Raw genomic sequence first — 22,781 nt, 5'->3', positions numbered from 1 at the left:
TGTGTGTGTGTGTGTGTGTGTGTGTGTGTGTGTGTGTGTGTGTGTGTGTGTCCTCAGCACTCAGTGGTGTATCCTCAGTGCTGAGCACATAGTAGGCCCTTAACAAATGTTCATTGACTGATTTATATCTTTTATGATACTGAGCATCACTAGAGGTTCAAAGGACAGAAGAGCCAGAGGAGCTCAAACAGTGGCTAATAGGGATGGCAGGACCTAATGAGGCTTACATATTATTGTTATAATGTTATAAAGGTGACAGAAAAGAAACTAGAATGAGGGATATTGTGGGAATAGAAGCATGCTGTGTTGGAGAAGACAGGAGAAAATAGGATCAAGGGTACCTGTAGAGAGAATGTAGCCTTTTTTCTTTCTTTCTTTTTTTTTTTTTTTGTTTTTGGTGAGGCAATTGGGGATTAAATGACTTGCCCAAGGTCATACAGCTAGTAAGTGTCAAGTGTCTGGTCTGAGACTGGATTTGAACTCAGGTCCTCCCTACTCCAGGACAGGTTTTCTAACCACTGCACCACCTAGCTGCCCCCAGGAATATAGTCTTTTCAAGGAGAAGAACCATTTCTTCAGAGACTAGAATAGAGGTAGAGATAGTGGAGAATGATGTCATATGTATAGTGTGAGTAAAAGAGAACACAGAGCTTTCAGCTAATTGCTCATTCCTTTAGATGAAGCCTGAGAGAAGAGAAGGTCTAGAGTGGTCATGGTAGAGAATGGGATAATCAACTAGAGAGGAATAGGAAGGATTGCCTTGCTCTAATTAGGGCCAAGTTGAGATTGGATAACAAAATAGTCGTCTACTCCGTCAACATTGTTTGCAGATTTACTCAAACTCTCTTCAATAGCTCATGAATAGAAGCAAAGGAGGCAGAAAGTTAATGTGATCTGGGTTAAGGTTTGAATTAATTAGCCTCATTTCTGGAATAGAAATTAAGGTAGGGGTTGCATAAATCTGTATAATTAGTATATTTCAAGTTTTTTTCTAACCTGTGAGTATGTTGTTTCCTTTCCTTCCCCAAGTTAGAAGTACTCAATGTAGAGTTTACTATCCTCTGAGATGTGTATGCACTAAAAGCCATAATAGTACAAAAGTGATTATCAGTTTTTTATGATATCAGCAATGTAAGTTCTTTTTTAAGTAAAGGAGATGAGATAATTTAGCTAATCATGGGTGCTGGTAAAAGCATGGGTGGAACAAATAGTTTATCATAATACCTTTCTAAAACCATCATCTCTTAATTTTTAAGTATGCTCATAGCTTGTGTTGAGATTAGTCAGCATCCCTTACCTACATCATTAGATCTCTTTATTGATTGTGAAACCTATTCATCATTTGGTCTTTGTAAATAACTAGGCCTGTTTCAACAAAAAAGTTTTTCGGAGCTAACCTGGCCACATCTTGAAACCAGCTCAGTACATGATACAATATTTGAGATCACACGATGTGTGCATATTGCATCTAATACAGAAAGGAGAACATATGGGTTTTAAAGTTTTTAACCTTTTGATTGAAGATCAGGAATTGATCTGACATGTGAAAATTCTTCTAGAAGTGGGAACATTTTGTGAGAAAACAATAAAGTATAATTATAAGCCTTTAAGATAGCAGTCGTCATTGTGTCTGAATAATAGAGAATGAATGAATCTGTATGCTTGCATGCATGCAGAGCAACCAAACAGAGCTAACTCTGTGTTCCAAACAGTGTGTAATATTTTAACTTGAGTGGAGGCTCCCATGTGATTTGGAAAACCTATACTATATTGAGGTATTTAGCAAAGAACATACCATAATGTTATCATTTTTAAAATATATTCTCTACTTGGACAGGTGGTATTTAAGAAGTTTGAAGTGAGAAATGGCCTGGCAGGATAACAAGACATATCACAAGTGACTGTCTTGAAAGGCATGAGAATGAGATAGACATTTTCCATTACTGCCCAATGTTGAGTTGCGGGCATTATTCCCTAAACAACCACATGCTCTAAGCAATAATCGTGCACTGTCCTCTTCAGTACTAATATGAAAGTGGAATTCAATCTCTTTGACACATATTGCTTCTACTTCTGGCTTGGTAACTTTTCTTTGCTGAAACTGAGTTAATATATGAGTAGGCTGTAGTATACTGGCTGAAATGAGTTAGTCGATATCACTGTGTGGAGAGTAAATTTGTCTTGGCTAAAATATATTAGGTGTGAAGTGTCTCCTTCCTCTGTCCCCTACCCTCATCCCACTCCTAAAATGCTATAGAACCTCCTAGAGTCTCCCCCCCCCAAAAAAAGAGAAGCTGCTCACATAGATGCATAACTATTTCTTCATCATAAGAGCCATGGAAAATCATAAAGGAAACCTAATTAACACGTATATACCTTACTGTAGGGAGTCTTTATTTTTTGTTCTTTGGTTTCTCATTTTCTCAGTAGGCTCTATGTATATTTGTATGTGTATATTTTCTACCTCAAAATTTCATAAAATTTTTATTTGAAACTGTGGCTCTGTTTATTCTCCAGCATCATTCATAATATGTCTTTTGGCAAATGGAAAATGAAAATTTCTCTCTCTGGTTGCATAGTAATATACTATATACTGAGAAAATGCATCTTCTGCTAAAAGGGTCTTCTTTTGAACCATTCATGCCTTTAATTGCCACCCCCCAAATTATGGCTTGACCTATTGTAAGTTAATCTAGAGAGTATAAAGAGGGCTCAGTCACTCACTTAAAAATATTATGCATGTACTAGTCAGTGTTCTGAAAGTACAGTGAACTTGAGCACTGTCCCTCCTTGCCTTGTCCAAAGTAAAAATTTGCATGGATGTGGGGGAAAAAACAGTAAAACAAAACAATAGAAAGTGTCATTTCTCTAAAATTAAAAACAAAAAACCTCAAGAACCTTTCAATAAAGCCATATCTAGGATTGTATTTTTTCTTCAACTATATTCCAAAACAGTTAACTCTTCACTGTCTTTAATATAAAAAGTATTATAGCATTCATCAATAAATATTCCTATTTAATGTTTGCATAATTTTTTAACTTCACTGGTCAGCATATTTGTTAAACTCCAACAGCCCCTCAGCCTTTGGTTTGAGCGCAGTAGTTGCTCAAATGTCTGCTGAACGAATGATTCTCAACATCAACCATCAAGGCAGGGAAGCCTTGGCATGGCTGCATTATGTAGTACAAATGACGAAGCTCAAAGTATGGCACAGTCTTAAGAATGAGTTGGGGCTAGGGATGGCTCGTTAGTCAATAAAATTCCACTTCTTTTTTCAGGTAACAAGAAAGTTCACAGAAAGGGTAAGACTGGGGCTTGAAGTAGTTTTCGCTGAGAGATGGGGGAAACTACTCAACTCTTATTTTGCTCCTATCTTCTTTATTAGAAAGACTGACATTGGAACTAGAAAGATATAACAAGAATGGCTTGTAGGAAGTTGAAAACTAAGATAAATGGCTTGATGGTAAGACAGCATCTAGCTTTTCTTGATGAATTTATGTCCCTAGGCTCAAATTACATCCCACAGTACTAAAAGAACATTGTAGTATGCCCACTACCAAATATTTTAAAATATCTTTGAAAATGAAATATTTCCCATAGAGCTGGAGTATGCCCCATTTTTTTTAAAAAGAGAAAATTGCAGAATCTGTAAACTGTAAACTAAGGGGCTTAATACTGATTTATGTACCAGTCAGGCTAATTTCCTTTTTTTAAAAAAATGATTTTTTTGTCTGGTAGATCAGAAGAGTACTAGTATGGCTTGTCTAGATTTTAGTGAATCATTTCACACTCTTGCAAGTTACTTTTGAGGATAAGGTGGAGGAACCTTTATTAGATGACAATATAGTTAGAGGGTTTCAAAAGTAGTTGAACTACCAAACCCAAAAGACAGACATTAATGTTTTGATGTCAAGTAGTAAGACAATCTTGACTTTATTTTTCAGACATTGAGTAGCTGTTGGATATGGTTGACCTGAAGAGTGATTTGAAAAGAGTTGTGCAGTAAGAAGCTTAATTTGGCACAGGATCTCTACAGATGTATTAGAGGAGGAAAAACTGGCTGTAGAAAAGAACAATTAGGAATCTGGTCAGATGATAGATAATGGTGACCTGAGCTAGGGATATGGCAGTGGAAATGGAAGGAGAGAAGTAGAGATAGAAGAAATTTCTTGGAATATTCCAAAGTTTAAAAGCCTGGGCAACTGGGGGAATGTATGCACCATTAATAGAAACAAAGGAGTGATAAAGAAGGGCAGGCTCTGAGTGTGTGTGTGTGGGGGGGTTAAGAAGTAATGGAAAGGGGAAGAAAAAGTAAAGCATTTGGTTTCAAGATTCTCCATGGTAGAAAATTGGGTTTCAAGGGAACTACAATCAAATCTTTTAATTCACTTGGTAATAACCATTCAGATACAAATTTTAACTAAAAGTTTAAGTTACTGTCATGGAATGTATATTCTTCTTTTAAAAAACAACTAGTAATATTCTCTTAGAGAAGATTCTTTATTATCATGTGTTCTTCCTTCTAATTGTAGGAACTATTTTTATGACATTTGTTTTGTATTTGAAATACTTGTAGATAAGATTTCTGTAAAAAAATTAACACAGTTAACATTTTTTAAAAGATAATGCCAAAATAATTCACAATAACAAGTACACAATGGAAATAATTTAATACTAATTAAGAAATGTTATTTTATGGCATAAATGAATATAATGAGCTCTATTTTATATTTGTATGACATTAGGTTTAAAATTCTTGTTTATGTAGAATTTATATCATTTGTTAGAATGTTTGCCAGCAAATAACTAATAAATTTTATTATTTACTCTTATAATTGGATATTTTTTCTTGGCTCTATAAATATTTTACTTTGTCCTGACCTACCTCTAATTGTAATTTGTGTTAGTTGTTTGCATATTTATTTATATAGCCAATGAAAAATGCTGCCCTGATTTCTAGATAATTATATTTTTCTTCCTGGATTTTTTGGAACACTAGTATATTATATAGCAGTTTTTAATTTAGTTGTTTGATATAAGGGAAAAGAGTTATCATTAAGTGTTTAGACTGGATATATGTGTCATACACTGGAAGGAATTCTGGTTTTACTGTCAGAGTATCTGGGTTTGAATCCTGACTATACCATTTTCCACCTCTTTAACATTAGGCTAATCACTTAATCTTCCTAGGCCTTAATTTCCTCTTATTTAAGATAATAGTGTTAGATTAGATTTCCTCTGTGGTCTCTTCTACTATTATCCTATGTACATGACAGTGAGCTGTCTATGCATTCTCAAAGGCAGTTGAGCTCAAGATCTACTAATTCATCTCGCGCTGATAAAGGTGTCAAGTATCATGCTGGCTACAGACTGTTTTTGTTAATTATGGAGAGATTCAGCATCAGTGTGTTGGCCACTAATGATGGTACCTTATGTAACCAAATTACAAAAGTTACTCTTGGTCCTATATGTCCCCTTTCCATATCTGCTTCAGGCCAACCATATACATTGTATTCTGGCAGAATGGCTTAGTGGATAGAGTTTGCCTTTGAACCAAGAACCCCTAAGTTCCGGTTTGACCCCTGGATGTATCTTGGCCATTTGATCCTGGTTAAAACAGCTTAACTGCTGTGCCCTAGGTACTTTTCTTCATTGGTTGAGTGGTGTGGCCCTTTACTTCCTATGAAGCTTGTGCAGGAGAAACAGAAAAGGAAAAGATAAGTTTTAAGTCTACTTAGCTGTGAGCTGTCCTGATGGATAAAGAAGTAATGTTTCAAAGTTGAAAAGAGAAAATGGAATTTTCTGCAATTGAAATAGCTTAGATCAGGGGTGGGGAACCTGCGGAACAAGTGATAATAGGATTTGTTATTAATTAATAAAAGGATTTGTTCTGTGAAGTTTGTTTTCAGTCAAAGGGCCACACTTGAGGACCTAGAGGGCCACATGTAACCTCGAGGCTGCAGTTGCCCTACCTCTGTCCTAGAGAAAGGCTGCATTTCCCAACTGATAGCTATAGCTTGAGAGTGGGGGAACTTCACCAGTGGCTTCCCTAGGTTACCTTTTACTGGCCTATAATATTTCAGAAGAAGAGAACAATTCTAAGTAATTTTGTAAATTGCTGGTTTAAGGGAACGGCTGTTTTGCTGCACAAGTATAATATTGCAAGGTTATTAATATCTTGTGCTTTTGTGGCACAAGAACATTAGAGATTCTTGCTCAGCATGAGAACAGAGAGGATCAGAAGAGTAGCAGTTGGTGGGTTGTATAGGATTTTCTCAAAAAGATCACCAACACCCAGGCCTGTAGTGCAGTTGTGAGTCCCACCAGGCAAATTTCACTCCTCATGTGACTCATGGATCAGTTTCTATAAATGTATCTTACTCTCACCCACAGACAACATTTAAATTGAGTGAATTTGACACAGGTTTATAAGTGGAATGTTATGGTTTGATTATTCTTATTTTTGCCTCTATTGAGTGTGTGTTATATTATGATTATTTTTGCTTTGATTTGTTTAGTAAATGTTACTCAACTTGCATTGATAGAAGCCACAGCATTTAGGATGTCCCACCACAAATTCTTTATTCCCAGGAATGTGGCTTCAGGCTTCCTGACTCAAAAGCAAAGCAGCAGATACTGAGGAAGGTGAAGAGTTTTCCCAAATATGACCCCCACCAAGCCCATATACCTCACACCTTTCTGAGTTATAAAGCAAGTATATCCCACATCATTCAGGAAATGGACATGACTTATTCAAAAGTGAACAAAAAGGAAGTAGCGAAGGTAGTTACCAGAATAGATACACATCCCTCTCCAGTGGTCTTTGAGGTATTGTGGGCTATGTGCAAGGCCTATGCATCATTGCTGAATGTGCCAAAGAAAAGTATAAGAGGATTTTCTATAAGAACTGGCAGAAACTTCTGGGAGCCACGATGGCAGAATAAGCAGTAAATCACTGTAATTCTTGCATATTCACCTCTGAAAAAACATAAAATTGTGCCCCCGCATAAATCCTGGAACAATAGAACCAGCAAAAAGATGGAGTAAAACAATCTTTTAGCCCAAGAAAGTTGGAAGATTAGTAAGAAATGTCTGTCTCCTTTGGGTAAATGGGGAACACAGTCCTCAACAGGAAGTGTCCTGGCAAGCCCCACCTCAGCAAAGCAGCAGAAGATCTTGAGCCCCAATGTGGTATAGCAGGCAAACACCAACACCAGGACTACCCCACTGTCTCATGTGCCTCAGCATAGTCAGGGGAACAGGAAGACTCCAGCTCTGAGAACTGCCACATTCTTCAGCAAAGCCCTGGGTAAAGAGGCCATCGCCAGTGGCCAGACCACCACAGTACTTCAATGTAGCCTTGGGGAAATGCAGCAACACTCCACTGACCTCTGCACACACCAGACACCACCACTAGGACCCAGCTCAGCACCAAGCAAGCTGCCAGACTCTTAGACCTTCAGCAATGCCAGTCATCCCCACCCTAACTCTCAACACCGCACCAAACATGAGGGCAACATCAGTGTAGCACTGAGTTAACAGCCAAGGTCTATAGCCCCTGGCACAAGAAGCTTGAGACAGTGCCCTTTTCAACCCAGAAGCAGAGCTCAAATTGAAAAGAAAGGAAAAAGGCCAAAAAAGAGGAGCAAAAAAAAAAATGATCATAGAAAGTTATTATGGTGACACAGAAGATTTAAGACACAGACTCAGAAGAGGACAACAATGTCAAAACACCTATGGCAAAACTCCAAAGAAAAATGGAAAGTGGTCTCAAGCCCAGAAAGAACTCATGGAAGAGCTCAGAAAGGAGTTTAAAAATCAAACAAGAAAGATAGAAGAAAAATTGGGGAAAGAAATGAGATTGATGCAAGAGAATTATGAAAAAAAAAATGAGTCAACAGCTTAGAAAAAAAAGAACAACTGCTTAAAAAGTACAATTGGCCAAATGGAAAAGTACGGACAAAAAGTAACTGAGGAAAATGACTTCTTAAAAGTTAGAAGTGGGCACGTGGATGCTAATAAGTCTATGAGACACCAAAAAAAAAATTAAACAAATTCAAGAGAATGAAAAAAATAGAAGAAAATGTGAAATACCTCATGAGAAAAACAATTCACCTGGAAAATAGATCCAGGAGAGACAATGTCAGAATCTTTGGAGTATTTAAAAGTAATCATCAAAAGGAGGACCTGAAACAGCATCTTTTAAGATATTTTCAAGGAAAAATACCCTATCTTGGAACCAGAAAATAGGCATTGAAACAATCCACCAATCACCAAACTCCAAGGAGCATTATAACCAAATCATACAACTGTCAGGTCAAGAAAAAAATACTGCATGTGACCCAAAAGTAACAATTCAAATATTGTGGAGCTCCAATCAGGATTACACAGGACTTAGCAGCTGCAACATTAAAGGATCAGAAGTCATGGGGCATGAAATTTTGGAAGGCACAGTAGCTGGAACTACAACCAAAAATCACCTATCCAGTGAAATTAAGCATAATATTTGAAGGGGGGAAAATGGTCATTCAATGAAACAGAAGGATTTCAAGCTTTCATAAGAAGACCAGAATTGAACAAAAAAAAAATTGATCTCCAATATCAAGATTCCAATATCAAGAGAAGCTTAAAAAGGGAAAAAGGGAAAATAAGACATAAGAGATTCACTGGAGCTGAACTGTTTACATCCCTGCATGGGGAGATGATACTTGTAATTCTTAAAAATTGTACCACCAACAGTACAGCTAGAAGGAATATACATAGACAGAGGGTGTGGGTTTGAGGTGAATTTGAGAGAATGATATAAAAAAAATTAAGGGATGAGAAAGAGAAATCCACTGGGTGCAGAAAGAAGAGAGAGGCAAAAAGGGATAAATTATTCTACATGAAGAGGTGTGAAAAACCTATTACAATGGAGGGAAAGTTGTGAGGGTGGACAGTGGACATGGCTTGAACATTACTGTCATCATTGGCTCAAAGAAGAAATAATATACAAAATCAATTGAATATAGAAATCTATCTTACCCACCAGGAAAGTGGGAGGAGAACAGATTAAGTAAAGAGATGGGAGGCACTGAGAGAAGAGAGGGCAGATCCAAGGAGGGGATAGACAGAAGAAATACGCTATTGAGAAGGGAATGGATGAAAGGAGAGGACAAACAGGAGGAAAAATAGGGTGGAAGGAAATATACAGTAATCATAACTCTGAATGTGAATGGGATAAATTCTCCCATAAAATGGAAGTAGATAGCAGAATGGGTCAAAAACCAGAACTCTATAGTATGTTGTTTACAAGAAGGACACTTGAAGCAGGCGCGCACGCGCGCACACACACACACACACACACACACACACACAGAGTAAAGGTAAGGGGCTGGAGCAGAATCTATTATGCTTCACCTGAAGTTAAAAAAAAAGAAGCAGGGGTAGCAGTCCTTATCTTAGATAAAGCAAAAGCAAAAATAAACCTAATTAAGTGAGACAAGGAAGGAAACTACATCTTGCTAAAAGGTTCCACGGACAATGAAGTATGTATTGAGTGGTGTGACATCTAAATTATTAGTCAAGAAGTTAAGTGAGTTACAGGTTCATGATCAAACAAGAGACAAAGAGGATTACAAAATGTAAAACAAATCATTTTTATTCTATTATATTAAAAAAAAGCTTTTGCACAAACAAAACAAATGCAGCTAAGATCAGAAGGAAAGCAGAAAGCTGGGAAACAATCTTTATAGAAAGTCTCTCAGATAAAGGCCTCATTTCTCAAATACGTAAAGAACTGAGGGGCAGCTAGGTGGTGCAGTGGATAAAGCTCTGGCCTTGGAGTCAGGAGGACCTGAGTTCAAATCCAGCCTCAGACACTTGATATTTTCTAGCTATGGGACCCTGGGCAAGTCACTTAACCCTGATTGCCTCACCAAAAAAAAAAAAAAAGTTTAAAAAAAAAGCACTGAGTCAAATTTATAAGAATAGAAGCCATTCCTCAGTTGATAAATGGTCAAAGTATATGAATAGACAGATTTCAGATAAAGGTATCAAAGCTATCTATAGCCATATGAAGAAGTGCTCTAAATCACTTTTGATTAGAGAAGTGTGAATTAAAAACAATTCTAATGTACTATTTCACACTTATTAGATTGGCTAATATGACAAAAAAGGAAAATGATAAATGGTGGAGATGATGTGGGAAAATTGGGACACTAATGCCCTGTTGGTAGAGTTATGAACTGATCCAGCCATTCTGGAGAGCATTTTGTTTGGAGCTATACCTAAGGAGATCATAAAAAAGGAAAAGGACCTATATGTGCAAAAATATTGATAGCAGCCCTATTTGTGGTGGCAAAATATTCAAAATTGAGAGGATGCCCATTAATTGGGGAATGGCTGAACAAGCTGTGGGGGTACATGAATGTCATGGAATGTTATTGTGTAATAAGAAATGATGAAGAGGCAGATTTCAGAAAAACCTGGAAAGATTTGTACAAACTGATGCAAAGTGAAATGAATAGAATCAGGAAAACATTGTACACAGTATCAGCAACATTGTGTGATGATCAACTATGAATGACTCAGCTCTTCTCAGCAGCGTAATGATCCAAGACAAGTACAAAGGATTCACGGAGAAAAATGCTATCTACATCCAGATAAAGAACTGATGGAGTCTGAATCTTGATCAAAGAATACTTTTTTCACTTACTTTATTCTTTTTCATGGTTTTTTTTCCTTTTGATCTGTTTCTTCTTTCACAGCTATGACTAATATAGAAATATGTTTTACATGATAGCACCTGTATAACCTATATCAAATTGCCCACCATTTTAGGAAGAGGGGAGGGGAGAGAGAAAAATTTGGAACTAAAAATCTTGTAAAAAAGAATGCTAAACATTGTCTTGACATGTAATTGGAGAAAAAAATATTATTTAAAAAAAAAGAACTGGCAGAAGTTCAAGAAGGCCTTTACCAAGTACTACAAGAAATGGCAGGATAATGATGATAAGAAACAGGTGGAGAAATATTTTGAAAGCATGAAAAAAAATACTTCCAGCTGATCCTACTCATCATCTATGCTGCCTGCTCCCTCTAAGGCAGAAGAAGTCTCATCTGATATAGTTTCAGGTGAATGGTGGCAGCATGGCTGAGAAACTGAATTGGGCCTGGAAGAACCAGTAGGTGCTTGTATTTTGGTAAGATAGATGATTGATGTCATTGAAGTGACCAAGGGCAAGAATTACAAAGGTGTCACCAACCACTAGGACATAAAGAAACTGCCCCCAAAACACACCAAAGCTTCCTTAAGGTTGCAGATTTCAGAAGTTGGCACCTTGCTTACATGGCATTCTTTGTGGCCCATGTTGGTCAGAAAGGCTAGCATCATTGCATCAAGAAAAAATCTATAAGATTGGCCAGGGCTACTAGATCAAAAATGGGAAGAACACGTCCACTGATCATCACCTGTCTGACAAAAACATTGAGGCCCAAGGTGGATTTGTCCGCTATGGTGCAGTGACCAATGAATTTATCATGCTGAAATGCTGTATTATTGGGACCAAGAAGCTCATCTACACACTATGAACATTTCTGCTGTATAGACTAAATGTCATACCCTGGAGGAGATTTACTTGAAGTTTATTGGCACTATGTCCAAATTTGACCATGGCCTGTTCTAAACTTTGGAGGAGAAGAAGCTTTTATGGGACAACTCAAGAAGGATCATGTTGTTAAAGAAGAGCCTGTCTAATGTTTCCAAGCCCACTTGGACCTTGTGGATTCACAATAAATTGAAATATTTTTTTTTAAGTTAATGGTGTCACTATGAGTTCTTTATGTTAATGTGAAAAACAACAGTGGAGGCCCAGGAGGTACAGTGGTATTAAGAATGTTTCCCTTTCCCTCAACACACACACACACACACACACACACACACACACACACACACACACACACACACACCCGTCTACTTTGATTACTCCTAGGAGGCTGAGACTTGAGTCTCCCTGGTGATACCTGTGGCTGGGTTCCCTCTAGGAACTCCCCCCAACCTTTCCACTACAAATACAGGTTGGGATTTAGTAAGTCAGCTCAGAGATGGTGTTGATGGGAAGTTCAGATGCCACATTTGCTGTTAAGTGATACTTGACCTATAAGTGATCAAGCAAAGTGCTTGTAAAGTGTTATGTACAGGACTTACTGTTCCTACTTATTTCTCTTGGATTGTGTTTCTAATAGCAAACCTACTGAGGTGGTATTTCAGCTCTTTTTGTGGGAAGAGTGCATCTAGGGACCTGGGTCTACCTATCTCCCCTAGTACGGAAGTGCAATATTCACTCGTGGGCCCAATCTCACCACTGATTAGTATAGGAGATTTGACCTTTTCCTTTTCCATCCTGCCCCATTTTACAACTCCTTAGGCAGCCTTGTGGCTTCCCACTCTTTGTAGCTCATCATATTGAGGCTGAACTTAATGCAGAGTTCTAATTGGCTTTAACTTTACTCTAACTCATAACTCTTGAGTTCAGTCTGCCTTACCTTTCAGTGTACACCACTAGGCATAGCTACTTAATCTAAATCTTGAAGGCAGCTATAGATTCCAGTAGGTAGAGGTAAAATTACATTGTAGACATAAGGGACAGTCTGTTAAATTAGTGATAAATGAAAATTAGTTATTTCATTTATACTTGAGGTAATACCTTAAGTAACCAGTACCTTGTAGTATTAGAACATATTGAAGTTATTTGAAAAGTAATGAAAATGCTCAGGCTAGGGAAAGGGAGAGTCTTTTTGAAGGAACAGCAAGGAGGCCACTGTCACTGGATTAAGGAGTGTGTGGTTGCAAGCTATGTGGTCACATGGTCACATCTCAGTATAACCATCCTTGCAGGCTTGCTAAACCAGGTTAGGGGCAACCGATATGCCTCAAATCCATTGGTGAGCTAAAGGGATTTCTACCCCAAGCTTTGAAGACAACCCCTGGTAGAATGGGTAGATGAGAACAATTTGTTCTACTAGCTATGAAGCTGCTTGAATCAGGCACTGTGAAGTGCTTAGAGCTTGGTCAGATGTCGAAGACGCCAAGGTCATCCACTTGGCCATCACCATTCATCTTGAATTTTGTCCTAGATTTTGATTACTCTGGAAGAGAGAGTGAGGTATCTCACTTAAATCAAATTCATATGCAACTCAAGACAGCACCCAACAATGTGGTTGCAGGATAATTTGTGAGAAGATTAGAAAGATGGAGCAGAGGGCCAACATGTGAACAACTTTAGATGATGAACAGATTTTATATTTGATCTTGGAAGTGATGAGGTGCCATTGAAATTTATCAAGTAAGGTGGTAGCATAGTCAGACCTGTGATTTAAGGTCATTTTGACAACTAGATGGAGTAGGGATGGACTTGTGGCAGGCAGACCAACCAGGAGAATATCAACAGTTCAAGTATGAGATGGTCAAGGTCTGCACCACAGAAGTGGCCATGACAGAGGAAGATATGATGAAGGCCTTGCCTACAAATTTGATTTGGGGAGCAAAAGAGAATAAGGAATTGAGAGTAATAACTAGATTGCAAGACTAGATGACTGGAAAAATGGTTACATGTTTCAGTTTAGAAAAGTTTCGCTCTAGTTAAACGATACCATGACAAAATGCCATGCTATTCATACAGGATGTTCCATTTCCTATCTCCATGCCTTTGCATATATGGTCACCCATGCCTGGAACTTTCTTTCTCCTCAATTATACTTTTTAGGTTCCCTAATTCTATTCAGAGGCCAACAAAAATTTTGTCTCTATATTATAGTTTTACTAGACTTTCTTCCTTCCCCCCTACTAATGCCTCAACCTTATTACTGATGAGATTTTCTTTGCATTTATTTTGTGTATGATATTGGGTAAATATGTTATCTCCTGGAAAAGAATGTCATTTTGAAAACAGAGACTTTCATTTTTGTCTTTGTATCTATAATGAGACAGCTAGTTGGTATAGTGGATGAAGTGGTAGGCCTGGAGTAAGGAAGATCTGTGTCCAAATTTGACTCAGACACTTATTAGCCATGTGACCCTGGGCAAGTCACTTAATCTCTGCCACCATTTCCTCAACTTTAAAATGGTGATGATAATAGCACATATTTCCAGGGGCTGTTTTGAGAATAAAATGAGAATAAATGGGATAACATAAAATTTGTAAAACACTTTACAAACCTTAAAGTTTTATTTGTGTTTACTACTACTACTACTACTACTCCTATTCTTATGTTGTTATTATTGTTATCATTATCATTATCCCTAACACTTAACTCACTGCCTCACACTGAGCAGGTGCTTAATAAATATTGATTGATAGCAACAAATAAATCATGTCCCCTTTTTGTTACAATTTCACTTTTCCCTTTGATATGTGAGTTTTCTCATCCTTTTTATTTGTCTGTTTTTTGTTGCTTTTGTACCCATAACAAAGTAGATTTTCTCAAAGATGGGTACCATATTTGCTCCTTTTTATGTAGCCCATTGAAACTTTTCATCATTATTTATAATTCATAATTGTTTATTTTTACCATCTGTTAGGTGTCTAAATAGAATATGAATTTGCTATTTCTTCTATAAATTATTCAACTATTCTATTTCCCTCTTCTATTCATTTACCTTCCAATGGAGGAAAAATGTACTTGAACTCACTGTGGCCATCTGGTAAAGTGTTTTCTTTTGTTTTCTTTTAATGTGATTAAAATCAACAGAGATGTTGCAGAACCGCATCAGTTTTGTCTTGCTACCATCTTTAAGCCTTTTCAAGGACCTCTTTATGAATGAACAAAGCATCTGGATAAATAAATGGTTCTTTAAAATATAACTTTTGTAAAACATTCCTGGGAAATGGCTAAAAATTGAAAAACAATGAGTAGTCTACCTTAGTATATGACTAGTAAATACAACCTATGTATTGAGGTAAAAAAAAAATGACTACAAATTTTTAATAAGAAATTCAAGCAGAAATTGGATTTCTGATTTAAAATATGGGAAACTAGCTAAAGCAGTAAATAGAATACTGTACCTGGCATCAGAAAGATTCATCTCGGTGAGTTCAAATCTGTTTGTAGACACTTCCTCACTGTGTGACCCTGAGCAAGTCACTTAACCCTGTTTGCCTCAGTTCCTCATCTGTAAAACAAGCTGGAGAAGCAAATGGCAAACCACTCCAGTATCTTTGCCAAGAAAAGCCCAAATTGAGTCATGAAGAGTTGGACACAACTGAAAACAACTGTCCAACAACAAAATTTTAAATGTTTCTTATTTTTTTAAAGTAAATGTTTCAAAAACTATGCATGAATTCTGGCACTGGCATAACAGGACACTATTGTGCTGAAAGAAAAGACAAAATGGACAATTGTAGAGAAATTTTCAGAGATTTGTGTTAACTGATGCAGAGTATGGTAAGCAGAACCAAGACAATGCATATGAAAAAAGAAAAAGTGTAAAAATAAACAACTTTCAAAAATTCAAGAACTCCAGCTAATTCAGTGAGCACCCGTGATTACAGGGTACTAGTGATGAACCATATTATCTACCTCTTGATAAAGAAATAATAGGCTTCATTTGAAAAATGTATATTTTTCAACCTGACCAATGTGAGAATTTATTTTCTTTAACTATGCATATTTGTTATAAGTATTTTGTTTTTCTTCTGTCAGTTGGAGATGTTGGCAGAAGAGAGATTAAATAAAAGTTTATTAATTGAAAGTTATTTGAATTTTAAAAAGAATAAAGGAAGCCCTGCTCCTAGTGCATTCAATATTTTTAAAGATTTTTAGATTCATTATTGTATTGGAGTAAATCCATGTCTAGAGTATAGTCAGTAGAGGTCAAAACTACGAATTTCACAGGAACTAGTAATTAATTGACTGGTTCTTGTCCAAAAATCCATTCTACAATATATCTGATAAGTGATTGTTAACCCTGCTCTTGAATTCATCATTTACTAAACACCTAACACATGGTGTTTGTCACCAAGGACACAGTAAAAAGAATGTCAGTTTTGTCATTTTCAGAGGATTTAAAATGATCTAATTCATTGGAGTCTCAAAATCTTAGGTTTTCTTTAGTATTTTTTTTGTATAAGGATTAAACAGCAATCAGTTCATCTGTGGTATTGGATTATTTAAGCTAATCATTCTTTTCCTTTTGTGGTACAAATGTTGCATGTGGGATATCAAGTATCTTATCTTGTGTCAGAAATGCTTTTTAGTTATTTCAGTTGCATATTTTATATTTCAAGTCAGTTGGACTATATTGTATAAATTCTTTCTGTCTCTTTCCATACACACACATATTCTGAGAAAGGGTAGTGTATGCTATGCACAACAATTGTTTCATAATCACAATTTCTATTATACTGTCACTAATTTAATAAAAACTAATTTTAGAGACCTAAAATTTTCTAAGTATAAATTAGCAATCTCAGTGAAACAATTTCTCATTAAGACTAACTTACCTTTCATTTCACTTACCAGAAAGGGAAAAAATTATGTATTTTAGCAAACCTAAAGAATCTAATGATTAAAAAATAATCTACAAATTATTAATTAACTACTAATATTTTCTTTGAAAGGTATATAAAAAGATATTTTGAAACCTCTGATAGGTTTAAGCATTCATTGTGTGAGATAATCATGAAATAATATTTAGAAAGATTCTTTATAACATAGTCAATGAATCAGTAGCAGTAAATTCTTGGAAATAATACCTTACACTCTGAAAGTTGAGGTTCACATTTTCTAAGGAAATAAAAGTATCTATCTCAAGGGGCATATGAAAATAATAATTCCTATATTAAATAGTATGTTTGCTTTGAAGATACTAAAGCACATTTGATTCCATTGACATAATAGGATTGTTTTAACAAATGGCCATTCTTATTTTAAAAGATATATACTATGTTTTATTTTATTTTCTAGATTAAAAAATTGTGATTGTCTTTCTACTTCTATCCTTTTTTGATTATCAGAATATATTTAAAACTAACCTGAAGTGTTTATTTTTTCTATAATATAGTAAGTTAGGATAAGTTGCTTTATAAGGTAAAGACTGCTAGAACACTAAAAATTAAACTATTCTATAGTGTAAAGGTTCTTCATCAGTTTGACTTAAAGGGTCAAAGGTCCTCTACTTTGGGTCAGTTAGGAGGTGCATTGATAGAGCACTGAGTATGGAGTTAGAAAAATGTGAGTCACATTTCAACCCCAGAGTATTACTAGATTTTTGACTCTGGGTAAGTCATTTAACTCTTGTCTGCCTCAGTTTCCTAAACTCTAAAATAGGAATAACCATAAAATGGGCAACTCACAATCTAGTGAAGGAAGACAACCTGCCAAAAGCTATGTACAAACAAGCTATATATGGGATAAATTAGAATTAATCAAAAGAGAGAAGACATTAGAATTAGAGGGATTGGGAAAGGCTTTCTGTGTATTTTCACATGGGACTTAGAGGAAAACAGAGAAGCAAAGAGGCAGAATGAGAAAGGAGAACATTCCTTACATAGGGGAAAGCCAATGAAAACACCCAGAGTGGAGATATGAAGGGTTTTGTTTGAGGTACAACAAGGAATGCAGAATACATGGAAGTGTATAAGGCACAGCAAGGGTAGAAATGTTGGAGAAGGCTAGATTATGAAGTACTTTGAACCCCAAACACAGGGATTTTATATTTGATAACGTGTGATATATGAGGTAATGGGGAACAGCTGAAGTTTATTAAGTAGATGGGGGTGATATGGTCAGATCTGTCCTTTAGGAAGATCACTTTAACCACTGGGTGGAAGTTGACTGGAGTGGAAAGAGGCTTATGGCATGCAGATCAACCAACAGATTCTAACATAATAGTCCAGGCATAAGTCGATTTTTACCTACACCATAGTGATAGTTCTATTAGATGTCTTACTATATGTGGAGGCTGAATGGTTATGTTGACAAAGTGCTGTAAGTATAATCTGAGACCATCTTCAAATACAAGTTCTGTTACTTATTTCATTTGAGAGTTTTGCTCTCTGTAGGCCTCAGTTTTCTACTCTGCAAAATTATGGGCTATGGTAAGATATCCTCAAAGATCCCTTCAATCATTCAGTCACATACAACTCTGTGGGACCCTGTGAACCATATCCTGTCAGTGCTATCCATGGGGTTTACATGGAAAAGATACTAGAGTGGTTTGCCATTTTGTTCTGCACTGGATTAAGGCAAGCAGAGGTTAAGTGACTTGCCCAAGATTTCACACGTAGTAAGTGTCTGAAGCTGGATTTGAACTCAGGTCTTCCTGATTTCAGGTGTAGAGTTCTATCCACTGAGCCACCTAGCTGCCTCCAAAGATCCCTACTGTCTCTAAATATACATCTTTCCATCTTATGAAATGGTTTCCACTCTTAAGTTCTTTGTACTTTAGTAGCGGTTTGAATTATGTGTGCCAGTGTATGTCAATTTAGATGAAAAGAATGAATTAGAAAGGTCATACAGAGAAGAATAAGAGATGATAGAGATTCAAGGTATCATGTTTGTGCAAGTTAATTGTCAGTGTCTCAGTCAGTTATAAGCAATGATATATTAAGCATTTAGCATGTGTTAGTCACTGTGCTAATCCCTGAGGTTACAACTGTATAGAAAGACCATTCCTGCTCTCAAGGAACTTGCAATCTAATGGGGGAGACAATATACAAACCACTATGTATAACCAGGATATACAGAGTATGAATTCATTATAATCTCAGAAGGATGGTTAATGTAAGGCTTTAAGGGGGATTTGGAATGGCTTTTTGTAGAAGGCAGGATTTACCAGGAGGCCATGGTCTAGCAATTCTGCCCTGCTTGCTCTTCTGCCTTCACAGTGCACTTCTCCCATTTAAGTGCCTTTGTTCTGCATGATCTCCTTGTCTAGCATGTTCTCACACCTGAGTACTCTCCCTGTGAGCATCCTTGTCTTCCTTCAAGATTCAGCTGAAGTGCTATCTTCTGTAGTAGACTTTTCCAAGTCTTTTCCCCTGCTAATGTTTTCTCTTCTATGCTCCCCTTCCATCTTTTCTATGTGTCTTACATAGAAGTTCTCTGTGTACTTGTTTTCTCTGCCGTGAGAGTGTAAGATTCTTGAGGGCAGGCCTCTATGTTTTCCTGGCATTTAGAACAATGCCTGACAGATGGTAGTAAAAGTTTAATAAATGCTTGTTGGTTGATTGATCATATAGAATAATAATTATATGAGTGTTGGGATTCACATCCCAGGTAGCTTAACATTAGAGGTGAACAACAATTGAACAACCTGAAACTAAAGAGATTTCTAATGTAGCTGTCACAGTTCACTATTTTTGCTCTCATTTCATTGTTAGTATTTTAATGATGTATACATTAGAGATATGTTTTGTGAGGAAACATATTTGTCTGTAAAGGGACGCTCTTTTTTTTGTCCTATGGGAATAACCCAGACATTTCAATGTTTCTACATGCAATTATGTTGATGCTGAGGCATTTCAGTTGAACCCTACTCTTTGTGACCACATTTGGGGTTTTCTTGGCAAAGATACTGGAGTAGTTTACCATTTCCTTCTCCAGCTCATTGTAGCAATGAGAAAACTGGGGCAAACAAAGTTAAGTTTCTTTCCCTGGGTCACACAACTGGTAAGTATCTGAGGCTGGATTTGAACTCAGTTCCTCCTGACTCCAGGGCTAGTGTTCTATCCACTGCACCCCCTAATGCACTATACATAATTATACCTGTGATTTATATAATACTTCTGTGTTATTTAAAATTTCACATATTGACATTAGAAGGACTATAAGAAGACAGTCAATTATACATTAAGCGTCTGTACCTTTTGATCAGTTTCATATGTCCTGTGTTACTCATTTTATTCAATGTTTTCTTCATGTCACTTAAGGCTATATCACATATACTTTACTTTTCTACTACTACTTTTTCTTCCTATATTCTATATTTATAACATTTAAGCAATGTGTATATTTTCTCATTAAAGAATTAGGATTTTTGCTTTCTAGTGCTAATTTAGCTTAATTTTTCTCTGGCACTGAGAATGGGTAAGCAGTTATAATTGTGAAATCTTTCCTTAAGAAAGGAGATTTAACAGAACTGTTTGACGGTATGAGGGCAGACGGTAACTTTTTGAATTTCTTCCTGCCCAAAGATTCTATGATGAAATAAAAGTTATAATTGAGGAAAGAAAACTATCTATAACATACATTCATACCCATGTATAATATTTAATCTATTTATCAGCACCCCAAACATTTATACATGCATGTATTAGAGATGCTTATATATACATGTGTATATATTTGTGATGCTGATGAATATAACTAAAATATAATATACATACATATCATATATGTGTTTATTGTATATGTATATAATGCTGATAAATAGTACATCCAGAAGTCATGAATAAGTTGTTTCTTTTGCTGGAGAATTCACAGCATAGTAGAATGGAGGGAGGGTCTTATGAAGAATACTTGTGTTACAGTTCAAGCTTCACTGTTTCCTACCTGTGAGATTTCCCTGCTGCATTTTTTTCCTTTCTATGATTCACATAATAAAAATTACATTATCATCCTCCAGGCTTGTTTTTAGAAAAGCTCTATATAAAACTTTAAAGTGATGCATAAGAATGAGCTGTGGTTGTTATTATTTTCTGATTTTAATCTTTTGCATGTACATTCTCACATATTAGTTAAAATTATGGTTTTGGTCCAGTGATTATGATACTGAAATTAAATGAAATTGAAAGACATGAAAATGAAATTAAAGACAAATTTTTGGTAGAGTGTTAAGGAAGAATTTAAAAAAATGTCAAAGTCTATCTCCATTGAAGTTTTGATCACCACCACCACTCTAGAATGAATTTTAACCTTTGAACTAGCTACTGTTCAGAACTCATTAACATTAATAGCTTCTTGTAATTTGTTTTGTTGCTGAATTGTAAACAATAAATGTGTATTGGCCAGTTAGAATTAATTGTGTATATCCAGCTTTTATTAGTTTCATTAGTGGAGCACATGAAGAGGTGATTTGGCACTTCCTTGCCTTTTAACTGGAGCTATACCTAGTATTTGACAATTACTTTTAGTAAAGGTAATTGGATCTATCAGTATCATCATCACCACAGGCTGTATTTGTATCCATGAAATATGTCATGAAGACAACCTTAAAAATGGATCACCTGTGTTGTGTTCTAGTTTCTTCCCTCAGAGAAGCATTGGCAACAACATTGACTGTCCTTATTATGCACCATCTCAAAGTTTAAGGAAAGGTGGTTGGGGAAAAAATATACATTTAGGAAAAATTATATGATTTTTTTTATTAGTTGTGGCAATCATACTTATTATACCAGATGCTAGAGAAAGATCTGATTTTGGAAAGTACTTGAAAGCAGCAAAGGGTAAATAAAAAAATGATAGTTATTCAAAGTCAAAACTCATATTTTCATTATTGCATATAATGACATATTGACACTGCTGTTAAATACCAATCCTACTTCCTTTTATTGTTATTGATATTAACCTTGTAATCTCTCAGCTGCCTTGAAAGTTAATGGCCTGTTATATAAGTCTAATAGTTCTTCATTGAAGGAATATCAGGTTATTTTATGTGATTTGCTATATAATGATATCTAGCTCATAATCATAAATAATGATACAATCTTTTTTGAAACTAAGGATACTATTTTTTCCTTGATGCAGTTGCCATTCTTAAAAGTGTAAGATTTTATTTTTAAACCTGATAAACTTAAATATTTGTCTCTTTTTCTTTTACCCCACTCTGAAACCCATGTTGGGGCAAAGAAGGAGTAAGAAAATGAATATAACTGTTGAATGGCAAAGGTCAGAGTTTTCCTTTTGAAAACTGAAATTTCAAGTTTAGCATATTAAAGCCGATAAATTTGGGAGCATTATGTTCTGTCAGGACTCGTCTATGCCCTTGTCAAGCCTCACTGGATTTTATTTTATTTTTTAATTTTATAAGAGCCAAATTTGAATTGAAGCTAATGTTACTGACAAGAGGGAAATAGAAGCAATTGGCTTGCATTAAACAAGTTTGAATGGTTGTTAATGTGACTGACTTTCAGGCAGTGAATGTCAGAGAACAGTAGATTACTTTCTTTACCTCAGGCATTATAAGCCATCTCCTGTGGTAGGCCTGACATAATTTCTTTCTTCCTTGAACACAGGAAGCAAAGTAATTGGAGTCTGGTAACTTTGGCCTATGGGTGATAAAGATAAATCATAATGAACTATTGGAATACATACTGACAGTCCACATAAGGCTACTAGAACACTAATACATTATTCAAATTTTGTTTCTTCCCGAGATTCATATTTGTGAGAGATTGTGACACTGTTAATTATGAAGGCAACAATCATTTCTTATTTTTGAACAAATTTCAGGAGCTCATCAAATTGCTTCAGAATTTGAAAGATCTTTGATCTATGGCCCATGATTCAAAATAGCTTGCACTTTCTGTTACATGGGTTACTTCTTGTACTCAAATAACAATTTTTAAATGTCCTTTACAAAGGACGTTTATAAAATTATTTCTTGGCAACAGATCTCAAAGTAGCAGAGGTGGAAGAGACTTCTGCACAATCTGGACCATCCCCCCTCCTTCAAATTTATGAAAATTTTTGCTACCATGGACAGTCGATCTTCTCTTCAAAATCTTTCAGGAATGGCAGTGGCAAAAACTCTACCAGCCATTTCAGCATTCTATTATTCCTAAAGTTAATAAATTCTTCC

The 22,781-nt window shown here is 35.9% G+C and overlaps 1 protein-coding gene and 1 pseudogene across 2 annotated transcripts in view; both read left to right on the top strand.

The window, feature by feature from the left end:
* PTPRK (protein tyrosine phosphatase, receptor type K) overlaps nucleotides 1-22,781 on the top strand; it is a 723,664-nt gene that overhangs the window by 441,395 nt on the left and 259,488 nt on the right. The window lies entirely within an intron of this gene.
* Nucleotides 7,467-11,738, top strand: LOC114033116 (annotated as a pseudogene).

Source organism: Vombatus ursinus, unplaced genomic scaffold (assembly GCF_900497805.2).
Source record: "Vombatus ursinus unplaced genomic scaffold, bare-nosed wombat genome assembly UNPS02006779.1, whole genome shotgun sequence".
Taxonomy (NCBI): Eukaryota; Metazoa; Chordata; class Mammalia; order Diprotodontia; family Vombatidae; genus Vombatus; species Vombatus ursinus.
This window is presented reverse-complemented; position numbering and strand designations above follow the sequence as displayed.